Below are 15,486 nucleotides of genomic sequence, written 5' to 3' on the forward strand. Positions count from 1 at the left end.
AATAATGTTTGGCTAAATGTCTAGATACTCCATGGTCATTTCAAGTTGACACATAAAATTAACCATCACACAGTGTGTTGTTAAATTTCCACATATTTGTGATTTTTGTTTTCAGTTTTCCTTATCTTATTCATGTCTAGTTTCATTCCATTGTGACCAGAAAGGAAAAGATACTCAGTATGATTTCAATCTTTTTAAATTTATTGAGACTTGTTTGTGGCCTAACATATGGCCTACTCTGGAGAATGTTCCATGTTCACTTCAGAAGAATGTGTATTCTGCTATTGTTGGGTGGAATGTTCTGTATATCTCTGTTAGGTTTAGTTGGTTTACAGTGTTGCTCAAGTCCTCCATTTCCTTACTGCTCTTGTCTGGTTGTTCTATCCATCATTGAACATGGAGTATTGAAATCTCCAAATATTATTGTAGAACTGTGTATTTCTTCTTTCCATTCTGTCAATTTTTGCTTCATATATTTTGGGGCTCTGTTGTAAGATGTATATATGTTCATAACTGTTATATCTTCTTGCTATATTGTACCTTTTATCAATATTTTCCTTCTGTCTCTTGTAAACTGTTTTGATTTAGGTCTAATTTGTCTTACAATAATATAGCCACCCAACTCTCTTTTGGTTACTATTTTAATGGAATATATTTTTCCACCCCTTACTTTCAACGTCTTTGTGCCCTTATACCTAACGTGAGTCTCTTATAGATACACATAGATAGACCTTTTTAAAAAAAATCTAATTTGGGGAATTCCCTGGCAGTCTAGTGGTTAAGACTCCACACTTTCACTGCCGAGGGCCCGGGTTCAATCCCTGGCCAGGGAACTAAGATTCCACAAGCCACACAGCGCAACCAATAAATAAATAAATAAATATTTAAAATAAAAATACTATATATATATATGCCATCTGAATGACCAAAATATATATTTTTCATATATATTTGGTCTTCATCTACAGTTTCTGGTTCACAGCTCTTAAAACCCTTGGAATTTTCTGAGAGACAAGAACAATGGGTTAATATCTGGTCTCTTGTCCTGTCCTCAATTCCTGAAAACTCTTCAGGGAAAGTGACTTTTGGATCCTGGTCAAGGGTGGGGGCTGATTGCCAGGAGAACTTTTAGTCCCACTCCCCAGACCTCCATGGAGGGGAGAGGGGCTGGAGGTTAAATCAATCACCAAAGGCCAATGATTTAATCAATCATGCCAATGTAATGAAGCCTTCATAAAACCCCAAAAGGACAGGGTTCAGAGAGCTTCTGCATTGGTGAGCATGTGGAGATATGGGGAGAGTGATGTACCTGGAGAGGGCATGGAAGCTCCACACCCCTTCCCCATGCCTTGCTCTTTGAATCTCTTCTTCTGGCTGTTGATTGGTATCCTTTAATAATTGTTTTATAATAAACCAGTAATCTAGTAAGTAAAATGTTTCTCTGAGTTCTGTGAACTGTTCTAGCAAATTAATCGAAATTGAAGAGCAGGTCTTGGGAACCTCCGATATACAGCCAGTGGGTCAGAAGTACAGGTGACAACCTGGAGTTGAGATTAGCATTGTAAGTTGGAGGGGGTCGTCGTAAACTCAATTTGTGGCCAGTTGGTTAGAAGCACAGGTAACAACTTGACCTGTGTCTGAAGTGGAGGGCAGTCTTGTGGGACTGAGCCCTTGACCCATGGAATCTGATTCTATCTCTGGATAGATAGTATCAGAATTGAGTTAAATTCTCAGACACCCTGTGGGGAAGCCTCCACACACATGTTGGAATTGGGTTCAGGGAACCCTTATTTATTCCATTTCTGCCTTTTTAAAAAAATTTAGTTGATCTTTTGTAGTGTATCACTTTGATTCCTTTCTTTCCTTTTTTGTATATTTTTAAACTATTTTCTTAGTGGCTTACTTAGGGATCACAATTGATATCTTAAATTTATGACAAGCTAGTTTGAATAATACCAACTTAGTTTCAAGAGTTTACAAGTACTCTGCTCCTATACATCTCTGTTCCTCCCCCTTTATATTGTTATTGTTACAAATTATATCTTTATATATTTTATGACTACTAACATGGATTTATAATTGTTTTATGCATTTGCCTTTTAAATCATGTAGAAAAAAGAGAGAAATTACAAATCAAACCAAAAGTATCATGATCTTGGTTTTTATATTTACCTATGAAGTTACCTTTACTAGTATCCTTTATTTTAAATTATGGCCTCAAGTTACTATCTAGTGTCCTTTCATTTTAGCCTGAAAGATTCCCTTTAGCATTTCTCATAGGGCAGGTCTACTGCTATATCGTTGTTTATTTTAAATAAGCAAATAGGGACATCCCTGGCAGTACAGGGGTTAAGACTCCCAGCTTCCACTGCAGCGGGTGCAGGTTCGATCCTGGGTGGGGGAGCTAAGATCCCACATGCCTGGCAGCGAGGCCAAAAAAAAAAAAAAAGCAAATAGTTTAAATTTTCCTCAGTTTTACTTTCCAACACATAAACATCTAGAAATATAACTCACATAAAATCTCTCTTGAGTCCTCAGTTATAAGAGTGTACGGCCTACCGCCCGGAGCCAGTGAGGCTGTGAGGGGGTGCGTCTCGCCGCCCCTGGCCCGCCTGGCCGGGTGTTGGGCGCTGGGCGGCATCGCCTGTCTCGGGGTGCCCAGGATAAAGGTAGCAGTAATGCTGATGCTGGCAAGCAAACTGAAGCGGGATGACGGTCTCAAAGGGTCCGGGGCGTGAGCCACAGCCTCTGACTCCACTCGGTGGGTTTCTGTGAGAGCAGGCTGCTTGTTAAAGAGGTTGCAGAACTCGTCGCTAATTTACCTTGTACGTGTAAAGTATATTTTCCTGATCCAAACAAGCTTAACTGTTTCAGCTGTCACCCCAGATGAGGGTTACTACCAGGGTGGAAAACTTCAGTTTGAAACTGAAGTTCGGGGACTTCCCTGGTGGTCCAGTGGGTAAGACTCTGTGCTCCCAATGCAGGGGGCCCAGGTTCGATCCCTGGTCGGGGAACTAGATCACACGTGCATGCCGCAACTAAGAGTCCACATGCCGCAACCAAAGGATTCCGCGTGCGGCAGCCAAGACCCGGTGCGGCATCAGTAAATGAATGAATGAATGAATGAAACTGAAGTTCCCGATGTGTACAACATGGTGCCTCCCAAAGTGAAATGCTTGACCAGGATCTGGCACCCCAACACCAAAGAGACAGGCGAAATACATCTAAGTTTACTGAGAGACCATTCGACTGATGGCACTGGCTGGGCTCCCACAAGGACACTGAAGGATTTTTTTTTTTTTTTTTGGCCGCACCACAGGCACGCAGGATCTTAGTTTCCAACCAGGGATCAAACCTGTGCCCCCTGCAGTGGAAGCTTGGAGTCTTAACCACTGGACCACCAGGGAAGTCCCACTGAAAAACAGTGTTTAGGTATTAAACTCTTTGTTTACTGATCTTTTGAATTTCGATGATCAACTGAATATTGAAGCTACAGAACATTTGCAGGACAAGGAAGACTTCAGCAATAAAGTTGAAGACTACATTAAGCATTATGCCAGATGACAGGAGGAGAAGACTGCAGGGCTGTGGACTGTGCATTAGAAGTTTGTCTCCAACTGAAACCAACAGGGAGCCTCCTCCCAGTCCTCGTGCTCCCCTCAGTCACGTTGGGGCGTCGGAGTCCTGTGACCATGTTGTCCTGAGGAAGAACCTCTTCACAACCACCCACTGTAGATGGAGAGTTCCACATAAACACAACAAGGAAATGTGTGTGGGGTTCTAAAGCATTGTCTGCTTAACATGTTTACTTTTTTGGAACTGTACTGTATAGGCTGTTGATAAGATTCTCGAGAAGTTGTAATGAACTCAACATTGAGGCTAGAGCTTGATTCTCCCCCTTTTCCCAAAGTCAGTTCCCTGCACAGGTGATGCTAATGATGTGCTCATTGTAGTTCACAGACTGGCGATTAGAAACCTGCTACAAACTGTGACTGGATGCAAATTCTCTTAGCTCCTTCCATGGATGTTGGCCCTGCCTAGACATCGTGAAGCTTCCCAGAATGCATAGTCATTCACTGTAGATCTCTTACTGAAATGCATATTTTATTTAATGTAAGTATCTTTTGGAACAGATTTGTAATTTGTATGATTTAATGCTTTAATTATTTTTTTCTATTCTCAGTTTGTACTTTCATTGTATAGAGTAGACAGGAAGATGTTGGGGCAAGCAACTATTGAAGAGAAATTTTAAAAAAATATGAAAGACAAAAAAAAAGAGTGTACGTGGTTTTGAGACCAAAAACTTTGAGATCCACTGTTCTAGAGTTTATTTCTGGGAGTCAAATTGTCAGATCATGGCTATGAGAGAATGCATATTCTTACATTTAATCAATAACATGAAACTTTGGGACTTCCCTGGTGGTCCAGTGGTTAAGACTCCACACTCTCAATGTAGGGGGCCTGGGTTCGATCCCTGGTCAGGGAACTAGTTCCCACATGCATGCTGCAACTAAGAGTCCTCATGCTGCAACTAAAGACCTCCCGTGCCGCAACTAAGAAGTCCACATGCCGCAATGAAGATCCTGCGTGCTGCAGTGGAGGCCTGGCTCAGCTGAATGAATGAATGACTAACTAAATAAATAATCCCACATGGTGCGTGGTGTGGCCAAAAAAAAAAAAAAAAAAAAAAATCAAACTTCTTCCCAAAATAGTTATATAGCAATAAGCAATAATCTTTTAAAACTGCATCTCTGGCCCTGCTTTTATAACTCGTCTCTTACACTCCTCTCTCCCCTGCTCTGGCCACATTGGCCTCCACACTTCCCAGGCTCACAGGTTTATTTCCACCTGTTTGCTCACTGTCTCATTTCTGTCACTTCTCAGCCCTAATATCTCCTCACCTGACATCATATTGCACATTTGTTTATATGTCTGATTGCCCTCCAGAACAGCACTGTCCAACAGAAATATAATGTAAGCCACAAATGTGGGCACCCTATGTAATTTAAAAATTCTTGGTAATGTTAAAAAAAAGTCAAAAACAGGTTAAATTATTTTAATAAGATATTTTATTTAACCCAAAATACTCTAAATATAATTTCAATATAAAATCAATATTTAAAATGTTAGATAGTTAACATTATTTTTTTTACTAATTCTTTGACATCAGGTATGTATTTTACACTTACAGCACTTCTCAATTCAGACTACACATTTCAAGAGCTCAATAGCAGCGTGTGGCTAGGGGCTACAATATTTGACAGCACTGCTCTAAAATGTAAGCCCTGTAAAAGCAGAGCTTGGTCTGTCTTGTTCCTGGCTAAATCCCCAGCACCTAGAACAGTGCCCGGCACAAATTTTATATTCAATTAGTGTTTGTTGAATTCGTGAATCAATAGAATGGCTTTGTACTCCTTGGCAGCCTTCCGTAGGACAGGTCCCAGTCCTCTGAGAACACATCATCTGGCTGGCAAACATCAGGCATAGTTAGGACAGCAGCGCCACCTGCTGGGGAATGGGGAGTCACGCACCCATGAGAATCAGGCACCAGGACTCAAGGCTGGTGGAGGGGGCAAAAGCAGGAGGTGGGTTCTGGATGCCTGGAATGCTATTCCTTACCTGAGTCTTGGACCCTCAATTTTCCAAAAATCTTTCCCAGACCTTATCTCCTAGTATTACCAAGGTAACTATCATATTAAGAATTCCATCAATAATAAGACTTACCTGGTGGCACAGTGGTTAAGAATCCACCTGCCAGTGCAGGGGACACTGGGTTCGAGCCCTGGTCCAGGAAGATCCCACATGCCGCGGAGCAACTAAGCCCGTGCGCCACAACTACTGGACCATGCCAGGCTCCCTTTTGCATGGTCTACACCGGAACTCTGGAAATGGCTGCCTGAAAGTCTCCTACAGGCCAGCCCTCTGCCCAGTCCTTTTATTTTTTATTTATTTATTTACTTATTTTTGGCTGCATTGGGTCTTCATTGCTGTGTGTGGGCTTTCTGTAGTGCGGCAAGCGGGGGCTACTCTTGGTTGCGGTGTGCGGGCTTCTCATTGCGGTGGTTTCTCTTGCTGTGGAGCGCAGGCCCTACAGTGCACAGGCTCAGTAGTTGTGGCCCACGGGCTTAGTTGCTCTGTGGCCTGTGGGATCTTCCTGGACCAGGGCTCGAACCCAGTGTCCCCTGCATTGGCAGGTGGATTCTTAACCACTGAGCCATCAGGGAAGCCCTGCCCAGTCCTTCTTAACTTCTGTTGGGTTTAGACCTTTTGAGAACCTGATGAAAGTCAACCTCCTCCAAGATTACACTTGCACATTCGCGCACACACACACACACACACACACACACACAAGTTGCTCGTTTGTAATGTTTGGGGATCCAGAAAGAGTCAGTATGTATAAAATTGTACTAAATGGGGACTTCCCTGGTAGCCCAGTGGGTGAGACTCTGTGCTCCCAGTGCAGGGGGCCAAGCTTCGATCCCTGGTAGGGGAACTAGATCCCGCATGCATGCCACAACTGAGAAGTCTGCATGCCGCAACTAAGAGCCTGCATGCCACAACGAAGAGCCGGCACAGCCAAAATAAATAAATAAATTTTTTTAAAAAAAATAAATTTATTTATTTATTTATTTATTTATTTATTTTTAGCTGTGTTCGGTCTTCGTTTCTGTGCGAGGGCTTTCTCTAGTTGCAGCGAGCGGGGGCCACTCTTCATTGCGGTGCGCGGGCCTCTCACTATCGCGGCCTCTCTTGTTGCGGAGCACAGGCTCCAGACGCGCAGACTCAGTAATTGTGGCTCATGGGCCCAGTTGCTCCGCAGCATGTGGGATCCTCCCAGACCAGGGCTCGAACCCATGTCCCCTGCATTGGCAGGCAGACTCTCAACCACTGCGCCACCAGGGAAGCCCCAATAAATATTTTTTAAAAGTTGTATTAAATGAATGGCACCTTTGTCTAATGGCATAGTGGGTCTACAATAACCATCAAGTTTCTGATCCAGGTGGAGAAATCTCCTAGCAATGTTGAATGAACAAAGCAGAATAATAATAGTAACAATAATAATAACCACTAACACTTATTTAGCATTTACTATATGCCAGACACTGTTCTCTTTATGCTTGTGTTCTTTCCTTATTCCACTCCCCTTCAAGGTAGAAATCACAATTATTCTAATATTACAGGTAAGAAAATGAGTGGAAAGTTTGAGTAACTTGCCCAAGGCCATATATCTGATGAGCGGCCATACTGGGGTTCAATTCTGGCAGGACACCATGTTGTATATAGAATCTGGTCTGAACTCCATGATTTTTTAAATTTAATAAATATTAGCTGAGCACTTTTTTTCACATGGGCATACAGCAGCGAACAAAAGTCTCTGTTCTCATTTTTTTTTTTAATATTTATTTATTTATTTGGCTGTGCCAGGTCTTCGCTGCAGCACGTGGGATCTAGTTCCCTGACCAGGGTTCCAACCCAGGGCCCCTGCATTGGGAGCACAGAGTCTTAACCACTGGACCACCAGGGAAGTCCCTCTCATAGAGGATTCATTCTAGTGGAGGAGATAAGACAAATAAATCAGTTTACATATGTCTCCTTGTGATAAGCACTCTGAACAAAACAGCAAGTAATACATCCAAAATACTCTTGCCAGGATTCAGCCAGGTCCTTTGTTAAAAGCCTCCTGGGGAGTTCCCTGATGGTCTAGTGGTTAGGATTCGACACTTTCACTGCCATGGCTGGGGTTCAATCCCTGGTCAGGGAACTGAGATCCCACAAGCCATGCAGCGAGGCCAAAAAATAAAAATAAAAAAGCCTCCTGGATCCTAGGGCAGACAACAACAGTTCTTTCCTCATCTCCTACCCTGGGTTCAAAGTTGCTGGTTGGCAGCAGGAGGTGGCAAGAAAGTGACTAACAAGTCCAGGCTCTGCCTAGAGATGACCACACTAGGCAGCTTACCAAAAGCCCTAAATGAGTAGAAGAGGGATTCAGTTTCAAGGTGAACCAATTGGGAGGGCTGTGCGGGGTAGGCAGTGAAGGTTGGGAGGGCATGAGATTCAGGCAGGACCCAGAAGTATGGGCATGATTTGGACTTGAGCTATGCTTACTTAGCTCAAGCCCTGGTATATAATAGGTGCTTAGTAAATGTGGTGAATGACTGATAGAGTTGATAAATGAAAAAAACAAAACACACACCCTTGTATTGATGGGTGTGTGTGTGAATGAGAGCTCAGAACTTCAAAAGCTCCCAGAGGCCCGCAAGTTGGCAGCCAGACCCATCTGGATGAGCAGAAGGCAGAGGGGCAGCAGATACTGTTGGGGTGTGCGTAGAACAGCCCAGCCCTGGTGAGTGCGGGTCTAGCTTCTCAGCTGGGTCTGAAGCCACCCTTTCTTTTATACTATCTCCAATAAGATGATATGAAGTAGCTCCCAGGAGGTGGCAGGGCAGATGGACCCCTTGAGGCTCCCTAGCCCAACCTCTCAGGCTCGAGAGGGCAGTGCAAGTCAAGATGGCCAGGAGCTGGCCCATGGTTCAGCCAGTTGGGGCAGAACCAGACTAGAATTTCTCTGACCTTAAGTGCACTTCAGGGGCTTCTAGCCTGGAATCCCTGCAAGCACTGCAGGATATTTAGGGACTCTTTTAAATTATAAGCAAGACTGTGTGTGTAGGGAGTGTTTGTCTGGGAAAGTGCTTTTTCAGATGATGGAGATAAGGAACGCTGGGGACCCTGCCACAGGGAATGAAATCCATGGTACCCCTTTCCTAGAGTTGGTCTCCAGACAGGCTCTATGCTGCCTTCCCAAACATTGGCTGGCAGCCCCATCATCTCCCTTGGGGCTTGCCATGGAGTACTCAGCCGCTTCCATTCCAGAACGTGTGTGCCCAATCAGGGGGTGGCAGGAAATAAGACTTTCTCCGGTCCTTGGGGGCTACTGGGTACAGCTGGGAGCTTGGAGCAGCTTCCTGCAGCTGCTGGGGACAGGAAGCCAAGGAATGCTTGCCTGTGTTTCCCTGGCTTTCCTGGGACCTGCTGTCCTGCCGCTGAAGTCACTGGGACTCACCAGGCCCCACTAGGCCCCACTCCGGGCCTCACTGTTGGTACATTTTATCCCATTATGAAAGGAATCTGGAACGAGTTGACTCTAGTGTTGGGCAATGCAGGACCAGCAGGAGGCTGCCCAGCTGGCTTATCTTGTCAGTTCCCCTACCTCCTTCCCTGAGCTCCCCGTGCTTGGCCCCAACTCCAGACCATTCTGCTCAGAGTCAGGCAAGTTCCAGCAAAGTCTAGGATGCCTGGTCAGGGCCTGCTCAGGCAGTCACCTCTTCCCTGTTCTTGTCCATCTGTCCAGGCCTGGACAGGCTCTGCTACCGCTGAACCCTTCCTGGGAACTCCCCAAGCCAGCAGGAAACTAAGCTGCGCCCCTCCCATAAGACCCAGCTTCTGTGACCCCTACTCCATATACTTCCTCAGACCAGGCCAGGCTGCCTGACCCCCCTCCATATACCTCCTGGTTTCCTGTGTGCAGCTTTCCCTGAGGAGCTGGAACGCGTGCTTCTCTGTTGCCCTGGCCATGACTTCTAGTTCTCTGCCTTTGGCCTTCTTGCATGTCTGGGAACAGAGTAGGTACTCAGTAAAGGGCTTTGTTATTTTATTTATTTATTTTTTTGGCCACACTGCGTGGCATGTGGGATCTTAGTTCCCCAACCAGGGATGGAACCTGCTCTCCCTGCAGTGGAAGCACAGAGTCTTAACCACTGGACCGCCAAGGAAGTCCAAGGGCTTTGCGATTTGATTTGCATACTTCCCTGTCCTCTACCCACTTCCTTACCCTTTTACAATTAAGGACTGAAGTGGGCTTAGATTAAATGCCAGAACTTCTAGAAGACCCTATAATCAGGCACCCTGAGAACACCTGTGTTCAACCACTGCCCCCCCCGCCCCCCCCGCCCCCCACCCCCCACCCCAGGTCTTTTTGCTCTTTGAATGGGGCTGGCTGACCTGGAGCCCTCTGCCTTTTCCTCACTGAGGTTGCCCTGAAGCTTCTTCCCTCCCTCACTGGTCCCTGACTACTCATACAACTCAACAGTGTCAAGACCCCCACCAAGGTTGAGCCCATGTGAACAAAGGGAGAAGGAGAGAGAGACCTGCCCTGTTTCTCCCAAGTCTGGAAGCCCCTCTCATGAATTCAAGGCCTCTGTGTCCTGGGCTCCAGAGGTGGATAGGTCCTGGTAGTTGAAGTTTTTTGGGTTTTTTTCTGGCTGCGTTGGGTCTTCGTTGCTGCACGCAGGTTTCTCATCGCAGTGGCTTCTCTTATTGCAGAGCACAGGCTCTAGGCACGCAGGCTTCAGTAGTTGCAGCACGCGGGCTCAGTAGTTGTGGCGCATGGGCCCTAGAGTGCAGGCTCAGTAGTTGTGGTGCACGGGCTTAGTTGCTCTGCAGCATATGGGATCCTCCTGCACCAGGGCTCGAACCCGTGTCCCCTGCATTGGCAGGCTGATTCTTAACCACTGCGCCACGAGGGAAGTCCCAGTAGCTGAAGTTTTGATGCAGCTATATCCATCTGTTCACTCATTCAGCAAGCATCAGTGGAGTTCCTTACTCTGGGCCAGGGACAGTGAAGGCTAGGAAGATGAATAAAGATTCGCAGCTTGGCTATTTACTGGCTGTGTGACCTCTGGTGACTTTACCCTTGGGCCTCAGTTTCCTCATCTGTAACATGGGGCCAATAATAACAACCGTTGCAGAGGGTTGTTGGGAGGCAAAGTGAAATTTTGTGTGTCCAGGGTGCAGGACAGAGTTCAGTGATGGCAGCTGTTATTATCAAGGGAAATCTTTATTCTCCAGGAGCTTGAGGTCTCCTAGAAACAATAGGGAGTCAGATGCTGAGAAGGCTTTTGGGTGTTGTTCTTGAGTGGAATAGGCAGGACTTGGGTAGGCGGAAGAAGAGGGGCCCACACAGGTGGCATTCTTCAGGGAGTTGAGGGGAGGGGATGAGACTGGTGAGTCTTGACCAGTCTGGGGCAGGCCCCTATTGCCCAGGGTGGTATAGGGTGGGGCTCAAATTTATTCTGCAGGAGGCTGGAAGTCTCTGAAGGTATGTTGGGTTGTAAGGTTTGGCCTCCAAAATGCCAATTGGACTCTCTGGGAAGTCTCTCCAGAAGTCTACAGGTCTCCAGCACAGACTTAAGGCTCCAAGAGGCCTCATTTTCAATCAAATATTTGTTCACTCATTCCAATTTTACTGGGTACCTTCTAAGTGCCAGGCCCTGTCTCAGGTGCTAGAGGTTCCCAGGATGGAGGGAATAGCCAGACATAGATCCTCTAGTCTGTCCTAGGGATAAACTTTAAGTGAGACATAATAATATGGTGGGGTAAACCAGGGTCCACAGCAGAGACACCCTGCCCAGGCCAGAAACTGAGACAGGGGATGAGCAGGAATGAGGTCAACCAAGTGGCCAAAGAATGCTGTGGGCAGAAGTGTCACACCTGGGAAGGCTTGAAAGGCTTGAGGGGAGCTGGCAGATGCCTGGCATGTTTGTAGGAACTTAAAGAGGTTCCCTGTGGCTGGGGTCACGTGCAAAGAGAAACTGGAGTAAAGATGTGACGGTATGTGTTGAGAGAAGTGGAGGGTGGGGGCCAAGCTGGACAGGTCAGGATGAATGAGAGGTCCTCGCCCACCTGCCCCCCTCCCAGCAGCAGTGGGAAGTCGGGGGCAGAGCACTGAGCAGGGCGGGATCACAGGTAGATTTCAGTTTGGAAGTTAACTTTGGCTGCTGCCTCACAAAGACTGGGTCAGCAGAGGACAGGGCCCCACGGCCCCCTGCAGGCCACAGTGGTGTTATGGGAGAAGGTTCTCAGAAGACAAGGCCCCAAAAGACTAGGGGGATGTGCAGGGTAGGGGCTGGCACCTCACCCTCAGACTGACAGGAGGCAAGGGGACTTGGCCCTGGAGGAGCCTGGGAGCAGCAGCAGCTGTTGCTCCTCGTGAGGGTTTAGGCAGTCCACAGCTGTGGTGGGTCTCCAGGATTTGAGGTCAAAGACCTCTGAAAGGCAGGGCTGTGGTGGGCCAGCAGGGCCATCGGCCAGGGAAGGGGGGAGTCGTGGCAGTTCAGCGGGATGCAGTGTCCTACTCTGATCCAGCTGTCTGGGAACAGCTGCTGGCCCGGAAGAAGGAGGGAACCCAGGCAGCAGCAGGTGAGGAAGCTCCCTGGCTGCTGGGCTGTGGGAACGGAGGTTGAGAGCCAGTGGGGGGTGGGAGGGCATTGGGAGAGAGGCAGCATCTGCTGCCAATGGACCAGCCTGGCTCCAGTGCATTCTTTTTTTTTTTTTTTGGCTGTGCCCCGCAGCTTGTGCGATCTTAGTTCCCCCACCAGGGATCGAACTCGCACCCTCCGCAGTGAGAGCGCAGGGTCCTAACCACTGGACCGCCAGGGAAATTCCAGGCTCCAGTGCTTTCAGAGGCGACTGAAATTCCTCTGGGAAGGAAAGACTGGGGTGAGGATGGGGGTGGGGAGACTAGGGAGGGAGCCAAGTACTTTTCTCTGTGTTCCAGTGGTTTCCCTCAAAGACCATTCTCCTGGGCTGCACTGCCTCCTCAGGACCCCTCTAGAGCCCTCCCCCCATCCTAGTGGGGTTGTTGGTTTTTATCCCTCTCACCGACTCTTCAGCTCTCCTTATCTGCACCTATGTCCTGGCCCTTCTAGGAAGGAAAGTGGACAACCTGACGCCTTTTGGAAAGCTCTGGCCCATTGGGTCATAGAGGGAAAGGGGTTTGCCCAAGGTCCCAGTCAGTCAGAGGCAGGCACAGGGGCCCCTGCCTGTGTGCAGCTAGCCCTTGGGGCCTCAACCCTAGGTACCCACTATAAGAGCAACTAGGCCTGGTACGCCCCCAGGAACTGCCTCCTGAGAACTGGGAATTGATGGGACTTACTTAGTCCCAGTGGTTGTAGGTGCAGTAAAGAGGCCTGTGGGCTCCCGCTTCTCTACCCACCTCAACACCAGGGCCTCAGCACCATCACCATTGACCCAATTGCTGAGGGTCCCAGGCAGCAGGGCGAGTACAAGGAAGTTTCAGGCAGAGGGAGAGTATGGGGTCAGCTGAGGCCAGTCTTCCTTCTTGGGGGCCCCAGCATGAGACGAGCAGCTGCTCAGCCCTGCTTTGAGGCCCGGACTATCCCCTTCAGGAGCACCTCCACCCTGATGTCCCCACCTTTGTATTGTTCCAGCTGCCACATCCCCACATGTGCTTGGGGGCACAGAGATGGGATGGGAATGAAGAGATGAAATGTTTCTTTTTATCTTTGCTGTAAAAATTCTCCAGGGATCATGAATGGGTCTTTGTATGGCTCTTAGGACATGTTAGTGCCTCTGCAAAGAGCCATGACCATGCTTGTAGCCAGTCGTGCCTACACCCAGAGGTCCAGAGCCCTGGCTTCAAGCTGGGGTCTCTCTTACCTCAAGAGCCCAGTCCCCAGTCTGTCCTGTTCCAGGCCTTCTATTTTTTTTTTTTAATATTTATTTATTTATTTATTTGGCTGCGCCGTGTCTTAGTTGTGGTGTGCAGGATCTTTTTAGTTGCGTCATGTGGGATCTAGTTCCCTGACCAGGGATTGAACCTGGGCCCCCTGCATTGGGAGTGCAGAGTCTTAACCACTGGACCACCAGGGAAGTCCCCCGTTCCAGGCCTTCCTGGTCCCTGGGGTCCCTTGTCAAGTTCAGCTGACTGAACCCTACTGATGAATATAGACCCTCTCCTGCCCTTCCCGGGTAACCCCAGCCAGGACCTCAGTCCACTCCATTCGGCTAAGTGGCAGCTGCAGGGAGGGAGCTTTGAAGGTTACCGGCCCTGATCAGTGAGCAGAAGGGAGATGGATGGGACAGCTGGCTGAGGCCTCATGTGCCTGCCAGGTGACACCCCGCATGTCCTGAGGGCCTCCTGCAAGCCTGTGTCAGGCAGCAGCCCCAGGGGAGTTGGGTGGGGGGGTATCACCCAGAACCTGTCTTGGGGCAGGACATTCCCACCCCTCAACACACACACTCCTCTGCTCTCTTCCGCCTTCACCTTGGTCCAGACCAAGTGCTTCCTTTCCTCAGAGGGTTGGTGCTAGACCTTCTCTGGTGGGCTCTGCATGGTCTGTCCTAAAGCCCTTACCTGCAGTGCATACCAGGAGCTGTCCAAGCCATTCCTCTCCCCACAGGCATGTTCCCTCCCCCCTGGTCCTTCCTCCTCTGGGGCTGAAAGGAGGGGTGCTGCCTCTCTGGCCTCTCTGTATTCCCGTGGAAGATGGAGGCAGGGAAAGTGAGAAATTTTCTCTCTAAATGCTTGTTCTGACTTGACTTCCATGGTGCCTGCTGTCCCTCCCCCTGAGGATCCCCATCTGTGCCCCTTCCCCTGCCTGCTCTCCCACCCCTTTCCCTGCCTCCAAGGGGAAGGAGGAGCTCCAGGGCTGGGGCCAAGCTGCTGCCCCCTCATTCCTCACCCCACTGCATTCCTTCCAGGAGGCCTGAGGGCACAGTCCCACTCTCCTCCTCCTCCTCCTCCTCCTCCCCCTCCCCCTCCTCCTCCCCTCCTCCTCCCCTCTCCTCCCCCTCCCCTCCTCCTCCCCTCCCCCTCCTCCTCCCCTCCCCCTCCCCTCCCCCTCCCCTCCCCTCCACCCTCCCCTCCCCTCCCCTCCCCTCCCCTCCCCCTCCCCTCCCCTCCCCTCCCCTCTCCTCCCCCTCCCCTCCTCCTCCCCTCCCCCTCCTCCTCCCCCTCCCCCTCCCCCCCTTCAGCTTCCCTGCCCCTTGCTTCTGGGATCCTATACTTCTGGCAAACCCAAGCCTGGTTAAATCCAGCTCCAGTGCCCGCCCTCCCACCAGTCACTCTTTCTCCCTTGTTCAGTGTTCCATTCACTGCTCAGGCCATGGTGACCTCCCGGTTTCCTCAGACCCGTCTGGCCACTTTCTCCTCTGACTTCACTGTTTTCTGTTCCCTAGAAAACCCCAGGACTTCCTCCTTTACCTCCTGCGGGCTCTGCCTTCAAAGAGAGGACTTCCCTGATACCACATAGCAGATCCTGGCCCCTCCCGGCCCTCTCATCCCCTGATTATTACATTTTTATTTACTTATTTATTTACTGTATAGCTTGTTACACTAGAATTTGAGCTCCACAAGAGCAGCTTGTTCCTTTTATCCCTTGCTGTGTTTCCAGCATACAGTAGACTCAGTAAATACCTCTGGATTAATAATACACTGACAGATGTTTCACAATGGTCCTGATTCAGTCATATAAAGTGATATTCTGTCACTCTCAGTGAGCAGGCAAATCTGAAGCCCACATATGAGGTCACTTGATGATGAGGGACAGGCTCAGAGAAGGCAAGTAGCTTATTTCAAGTCACACAGTGAACTTAGCTCTGGTTCGCAGCAGGGGCTTATTCCTCATATGGACACACCTGGAGGTTTGGCTGATCTGCTAACATTCACTCTTTATCCTTTATTAGCTC

At 48.7% G+C, this 15,486-nt stretch overlaps 1 non-coding gene and 1 pseudogene across 1 annotated transcript; one reads left to right on the top strand and one right to left on the bottom strand.

Moving 5' to 3' along the window:
- The first annotated feature begins 2,678 nt into the window (after window positions 1–2,678).
- LOC133095756 (NEDD8-conjugating enzyme UBE2F-like) lies at window positions 2,679–3,564 on the top strand (annotated as a pseudogene).
- A 10,031-nt stretch (window positions 3,565–13,595) lies between these two features.
- On the bottom strand, window positions 13,596–13,668 carry TRNAG-CCC (transfer RNA glycine (anticodon CCC)). Its single transcript has one exon. It is a non-coding gene; the product is annotated as a tRNA-Gly (tRNA).
- Window positions 13,669–15,486: the final 1,818 nt, after the last annotated feature.

Source organism: Eubalaena glacialis, chromosome 7 (assembly GCF_028564815.1).
Source record: "Eubalaena glacialis isolate mEubGla1 chromosome 7, mEubGla1.1.hap2.+ XY, whole genome shotgun sequence".
NCBI classification, from domain to species: Eukaryota; Metazoa; Chordata; class Mammalia; order Artiodactyla; family Balaenidae; genus Eubalaena; species Eubalaena glacialis.